Source organism: Mus caroli, unplaced genomic scaffold, assembly GCF_978045245.1.
Source record: "Mus caroli unplaced genomic scaffold, Mus_caroli_1 scaffold_15, whole genome shotgun sequence".
Lineage (NCBI taxonomy): Eukaryota > Metazoa > Chordata > Mammalia > Rodentia > Muridae > Mus > Mus caroli.
Window position 1 is genome coordinate 92,875,940 of NW_028227270.1, and position 7,690 is coordinate 92,883,629.

The window sequence follows — 7,690 nt, forward strand, 5'->3', positions numbered from 1 at the left end:
TAATGAGATCTAAAAACTTCTGCTTTGATTAGACTTGGGTATCTGCCATTATGATTTTGCCATGATTTGCATCAGAGCACGAGAGTCTCTGAACCACTCACTAGAAGAGATGTAGCTGTATAGGAATTAGAGAGCAAGGCTGCTGGCTTTTGTTGTGAACTACCCCCATCTTCAGCGAGTTGTAAGAACAGACTTCTATTTCAGCCTCAGAGTTCTTGATTCTCTTTAGAGACCCCACCGTACTTTGCATCTTTGGTGCAGGAGCCTGAATATTCCTTGAAAGACCCACCATGCTGGTGTCTCTCTGTCTTTTCAGGACATTAATAGCTTTTAAAACAAATTCCTTAGTGTCCAGTAATCTGTTTAAATATCCTCGGGAACCACAGGTTCCATCTAAAACCTAAGCTTATTATGTTTAAAATGGGACCTGGCATTGGGGGAAAGTTGGTTTTGGTGTGAAATGTTCCTAAATGCCTGGAATATTCTTTTGGGAGGTAGAGTGAGGATTAAGCTCAGTGGTAGAACATATGTCCATCAGGGGCAAGGTTCTGGCTCAGATGTAAGTCAGTGCTAGAGTACTTGCCCATCAAGAGCAAAGTCCTCCTGGTTGGGATACAATGCTCAGTGGTAGAGCGCTTGCCCACCATGTGTAAGGATCAGATTTCAGATTCTAGTACTGGAGAAGAAAATGCAGAGAATGTTCTTCAATTTTGGCTTATAAAGGAGCCAAGTTATAGGGATATACCAGCTAAATACATAAAGCAAAACATTTCAAATATTAATGAAAATTCCATGCAGCTAAGGGAGATGAAAGGAAAATTGGACAATATTTGTCTTTAGCATCTTAAGCCGGTGGTGGTGGCGTTAAGGTTTCTACCACAATCAGTATTTTAACAACATTGCATCATCTATGACCTTTTATTCATTTTCTTTTTTTTTTTCATTTTGAAAGGTGTTTTTATTTATTTATTTTTTAATTTTTAATATTTTTTATTACATATTTTCCTCAATTACATTTCCAATGCTATCCCAAAAGTCCCCCATAGAGCCCCCCACTTCCCTACTCACCCATTCCCATTCTTTTGGCCCTGGCATTCCCCTATATTGGGGCATATAAAGTTTGCAAGTCCAATGGGCCTCTCTTTCCAGTGATGGCCGACTAGGCCATCTTTCGATACATATGCAGCTAGAGACAAGAGCTCCGGGGTACTGGTTAGTTCATCATGTTGTTCCAACTATAGGGTTGCACATCCCTTTAGCTCCTTGGGTACTTTCTCTAGATTCTCCATTGGGAGCCCTGTGATACATCCAATAGCTGACTGTGAGCATCCACTCCTGTGTTTGCTAGGCCCCTGCATAGTCTCACAAGAGACAGCTATATTTGGGTCCTTTCAGCAAAATCTTGCTAGTGTATGCAATGGTGTCCGCGTTTAGAAGCTGATTATGGGATGGATCCCTGGATCCGGCAGTCTCTAGATGGTCCATCCTTTCATCACAGCTCCAAACTTTGTCTCTGTAACTCCTTCCATGGGTGTTTTGTTCCCAATTCTTCCTTCCTCTTTTCCCAGCTATCCTTTCCCCTTTATTCTATTTTATCTTTTTTATTTCATTTCCATCAGCGAATTAAATGGAATGTCTCATATTGTCTAGCTGTGCTAAATGTTAAAAGAACATTCTGGCCAATCTACAGCTTTAGAAAGAATGCTGGCAGTGAGTTAGTCCTCATCCCCAGGTTGCTTACAGGCCACTGACAAGCTGAGCTCCCCTTATCTATGTATTCCTCTTCAGACTGAATAAATATAGTGTTAGGTTTTTTGAGGGGTGAGAAAGGGGTCCAGTGCTATTGTGATGCTTGCAGTGGTTGTGATGTGTGGATTTCAAATGGGCAAGTTGGCAGAAAGTATAGTCTGAGCCAGTTTTATTAATCAGAGATATTTCAGGGTGAAAGGACAAGCAACATGGTCTGTAAAGTATGCAGCAGATGGCTCAACTGTAAGCTGTATTAGAAAAACAAGCCATGGAATTTCATCCATTAAAGACAATGGCCTCTAGGTGTCCCTGCTGACCAGGGACTTGGGGAATAAGAGAGTACTCCAAAGGAATTCTGTTGCTCAGAGGGAATTCTAGTTTCTCTCTGGTAGCATTAAACTTTTCATGGACCCTCATGCCAGTAGGGATGTCAAGAAATTTCCATTAACTTTCATCCTATGCTCCATTCCAATAAAATCAAAAGGATGGAGAAGTAACAGTTCAGGGACTGATGATGTTAGCTTTCCTTGCTCTGTCCTTTGGACCACCCTGGGAAGGGAAGGAAAGATTCAGTGATTTGAGTTTGAGAAAGTGCTGAAATTTGACTAGATGACTCCTTAGACACAGAGTGATCAGGACATTCGTCAAGTGTCAAAAGTGAGTTAGACTAGAATTCAAAACAAAACAAAAAACAAAAAACAAAACAAAACAAAACAAAACAAAACCAAAAACACTGCTGAAGATAGCTGTTGAAGGACAGAGATAATTCATTTTTTTTCTAACACATTTTGACCACTTAATGAATGTTCAGCTATTTTAATTGTATTGCAATTGCACAGTATTGTATTTTCTGTCGTCATTTCCCTGCAAAAGTTGGCTCATAGAAATATTTTGAGTTCTTAGTAGCATGGGTCGATTGATTAATTGTCATCTCACACTTTCATTCTGATAACTTGACATGTGTGAACTTACTGTGATGCTAAAGTAAGTTGTAAATTGTCTTATTTGCAGGCCAAGGTTTTGTTACTTGTGACACATTTTGATAGGAACACGTCTCAATGGTAGAGATGCATTTTCTATTAAATGAACAAATGGATTTGACAAATTGGCTTTTTAAACTTTGACATTTTAGAGTCAATTTTTGTTTTTTACACAATAGTAGAACCAGGTCTCTAGTTTCTATTGGAACAAAGAAAATCAGTTGTCCAGTCCTCTGCCTTCTGTAGAGACAGGGCATCTTGTGTTTCAGGCTTTAGACCAGTGACCTCAGAGGTTAATGCAGGGACCAAGCTTCAGCCCTAGTATGCACAGGGTCCCCTAATGACTTGAGTTGCTTTGGGTCCTATGGTCTCTGAGGTCACTATGAGTGTGAATTCTGACTTTGAGGTTCCAGTAGTCACTTTTGGACCTGGTATCAGTGGCTACACAGGTTATTGTGGTCCAGTGGCTCAAACCATAGCGTCCAGAGAGTAGACAGATTTTAATGAATCTGAAATTTAGTATCAGCCTCCAACACATTCCACAGGTGACTAAGGTTTGATTCCATCTGGTCACCTTGGAGTGTATAGCTCCAGGAATGTATACACCTGGGCTCAGTATATAGCCCCTCCCTTGGAATTTGATCAAGATTTGATCACTTCATCTATTCAACTTTCAATAGTTGAATAGCTGAACTGCATACAGATATTCCTCTAGAAGAGTCACAAAATCCAGAATATCCCAACAGGTTGGAAGAGAAAACCAAAAGTACATTGTGACACATACATAACTTATGATAATAAAACAAGAGAGTATGACAAGCAGTCCACATAGCTTATCACCAGCTTACCAAATCTTCTGGAATGTATTCCAAAGTTAGAGATAGCTGAAGTGACTATTCCAAAGAGTTAATGCATATATAAAGAAATCAAACAAACATATGCATGAATTAAGGAAATTTGTCACAGACCCTGACAAGACAGTCTCAAGTGAATGTAACAATTAGTAAATTACAGTCAAAATATCCAAATTATAGAGGAAAAATTTAACATGAAGATTGCAACATTGAGAAGTGATCAAACTCTCAAAATACTTAAAGTGAAGGAGATGGTCAACCAAATAAAATACACAACAGATGCCATCATAAACAGACAGGACCATGCACGATAATGAATTTCAGGTCAGGAATGAAGGAGAAAGTAGTAACAAAACGAAACAATATACAAGGAAAAAGATTAAGGATTATGATCAATGTTTCCTAGAAGTCTGAGATATATTCAAAAGGCCAAACCTGATAATTCACGGATTAGGAGAACAAAGCAAATGGAATAGATAGACTACTGAAATTATAGTAGAAATGTCTCCCATTTATAAGAAGTAGGCATCCAAACACATGAGATGTATAGAACACCAAGTAGGTATGAGCAGGGCTGAAATTATCCATAACATAATATAGTCAGGATGTCAAAAATTCAAAGTAAAGAAATAATCCCAAAGCAGGAGCAGTAAAATGTCAACTCATAGACAAAGCAGGAAATATCAGAACGACCTCATACATTTCATCAGCATCTATAAAAGCCAGAAGAGTATGGAGTGAAATATTTTTTTTTCAATTTTTTATTAGGTATTTAGCTCATTTACATTTCCAATGCTATACCAAAAGTCCCCCATACCTCCCCCACTCCCCTACCCACCCACTCCCACTTTTTGGCCCTGATGTTCCCCTGTATTGGGGCATATAAAGTTTGCAAGTCCAATGGGCCTCTCTTTCAAATGATGGCCTATTAGGCCATCTTTTGATACATATGCAGCTAGAGACATGAGCTCTGGGGGTACTGGTTAGTTCATATTGTTGTTCCACCTATAGGGTTGCAGTTCCCTTTAGTTCCTTGGGTGCTTTCTCTAGCTCCTCCATTGGGGGCCCTGTGATCCATTCCATAGCTGATTGTGAGCATCCACTTCTGTGTTTGCTAGGCCCTGGCATAGTCTCACAAGAGACAGCTATATCTGGGTCCTTTCAGCAAAATCTTGCTAGTGTATGCAATGGTGTCAGCATTTGGAAGCTGATCATGGGATGGATCTCTGGATATGGCAATCACTAGATGGTCCATCCTTTCATCACACTTCCAAATTTTGTCTCTGTAACTCCTTCCATGGGTGTTTTGTTCCCTATTCTAAGAAGGGGCAAAGTGTCTACACTTTGGTCTTCATTCTCTTGAGTTTAATGTGTTTAGCAAATTGTATCTTATATCTTGGGTATCCTAAGTTTCTGGGCTAATATCCACTTATCAGTGAGTACATATTGTGAGAGTTCCTTTGTGATTGGGTTACCTCATTCAGGATGATGCCCTCCAGGTCCATCCATTTGCCTAGGAATTTCATAAATTCATTCTTTTTAATAGCTGAGTAGTACTCCATTGTGTAAATGTACCACATTTTCTGTATCCATTCTTCTGTTGAGGGGCATCTGGGTTCTTTCCAGCTTCTGGCTATTATAAATAAGGCTGCTATGAACATAGTGGAGCATGTGTCCTTTTTACCGGTTGGGACATCTTCTGGATATATGCCCAGGAGAGGTATTGCTGGATACTCCAGTAGTACTGTGTCCAATTTTCTGAGGAACTGCCAGACTGATTTCCAGAGTGGTTGTACAAGCTTGCAATCCCACTAACAATGGAGGAGCGTTCCTCTTTCTCCGCATCTTCGCCAGCATCTGCTGTCACCTGAATTTATGATCTTAGCCATTCTGACTGGTGTGAGGTGGAATCTCAGGGTTGTTTTGATTTGCATTTCCCTGATGATTAAGGATGTTGAACATTTTTTTTCAAGTGCTTCTCTGCCATTCGGTATTCCTCCAGTGAGAATTCTTTGTTCAGTTCAGTTATTTGATTTTTCTGGAGTCTACCTTCTTGAGTTCTTTATATATATTGGATATTAGTCCCCTATCTGATTTGGGATAGGTAAAGATCCTTTCCCAATCTGTTGGTGGTCTTTTTGTCTTATTGACGGTGTCTTTTGCCTTGCAGAAGCTTTCCAATTTTATGAGGTCCCATTTATCGATTCTCGATCTTACAGCACAAGCCATTGCTGTTCTATTCAGGAATTTTCCCCCTGTACCCATATCTTCGAGGCTTTTCCCTACTTTCTCCTCTATAAGTTTCAGTGTCTCTGGTTTTATGTGGAGTTCCTTAATCCACTTAGATTTGACCTTAGTACAAGGAGATAGGAATGGATCAATTCGCAATCGTCTACATGATAACAGCCAGTTGTGCCAGCACCATTTGTTGAAAATGCTGTCTTTTTTCCACTGGATGGTTTTAGCTCCCTTGTCAAAGATCAAATCGACCATAGGTGTGTGGGTTCATCTCTGGGTCTTCAATTCTGTTCCATTGGTCTACTTGTCTGTCACTATACCAGTACCATGCAGTTTTTATCACTATTGCTCTGTAGTACAGCTTTAGGTTGGGCATGGTGATTCCACCAGAGGTTCTTTTATCCTTGAGAAGAGTTTTTGCTATCCTAGGTTTTTTGTTATTCCAGATGAATCTGCTGATTGCCCTTTCTAATTCGTTGAAGAATTGAGTTGGAATTTTGATGGGGATTGCATTGAATCTGTAGATTGCTTTTGTTAAGATAGCCATTTTTACAATGTTGATCCTGCCAATCCATGAGCATGGGAGATCTTTCCATCTTCTGAGATCTTCTTTAATTTTCTTCAGAGACATGAAGTTCTTGTCATACAGATCTTTCACTTCCTTAGTTAGAGTCACGCCTAGGTATTTTATATTATTTGTGGCTATTGAGAAGGGTGTTGTTTCCCTAATTTCTTTCTCGGCCTGTTTGTCCTTTGTGTAGAGAAAGGCCATTGACTTGTTTGAGTTAATTTTATATCTAGCTACTTCACTGAAGCTGTTTATCAGGCTTAGGAGTTCTCTGGTGGAATTTTTAGGGTCACATATATATATACTATCATATCATCTGCAAAAAGTGATATTTTGACTTCTTCCTTTCCAATTTGTATCCCCTTGATCTCCTTTTGTTGTCTAATTTCTCTGGCTAGGACTTCAAGTACAATGTTAAAAATATGGAACGCTTCACGAATTTGCGTGTCATCCTTGCACACCATGCTAATCTTCTCTGTATTGTTCCAATTTTAGTATATGTGCTGCTGAAGCGAGCACGGAGTGAAATATTTCAAGCTCTGAGTGTCAGCAACTCTGAACCAAGCCTCCCAGACCCTACGAAAGTACATTTCAAAAATAATGGAGAGGGCTGGAGAGATGGCTCAGCGGTTAAGAGCGCCGACTGCTCTTCTGAAGATCGTGAGTTCAAATCCCAGAAACCACATGATGGCTCGTAATCATCTATAATGATATCTGATGCCCTTTTCTCGGGTGTCTGAAGACAGCTACAGTGTACTTACATGTAATAAATAAATAAATCTTAAAAAAAAATAATGGCGAAATAAAGAAGTAAAGGTATTTCAAAGCGAACAGAAATTACAGCAGCTCATTATAACCAAGTCATTACTGAAGCAAGTTCTTAGAAGACTAGTTTACAGGCAGGAACATGAAAGGTAGACTAACTACGGATAGGCATGCTCCCGGATTATAATTTAATACTGCATAAAATGGCTATTCTATAAAAATTAGTTTACAGATATAATGTAATAACCTTCAAAGTCCCAATCCCATACTTCCTAGATTAAAATCAAAGACAAAACCAATGCATGAGTTCATATGGAACCACAAAAGTCCATGGTTTACCAAAGCAATCCTAATAACAAGAACACTATTAAAGGCTATACAATACCCAACCTAGAGTTATATTATAGAACTAAATTGTATTCCTAAAGACAGCCTGATACTAGACAGGAAGACCAATGGAATAGAATAGAGGACCCAGAAATAAAACAGCAAAGGTATGTCTGCTTTATTTTTTGACAAAGGAGTCAAGATACATT

At 39.2% G+C, this 7,690-nt stretch overlaps 1 non-coding gene across 1 annotated transcript; it reads right to left on the minus strand.

The window, feature by feature from the left end:
- Positions 1–6,805: 6,805 nt before the first annotated feature.
- LOC115029184 (U6 spliceosomal RNA) lies at positions 6,806–6,908 on the minus strand. Its single transcript, XR_003834738.1, has one exon. It is a non-coding gene; the product is annotated as a U6 spliceosomal RNA (small nuclear RNA).
- Between the last annotated feature and the right edge of the window lie 782 nt (positions 6,909–7,690).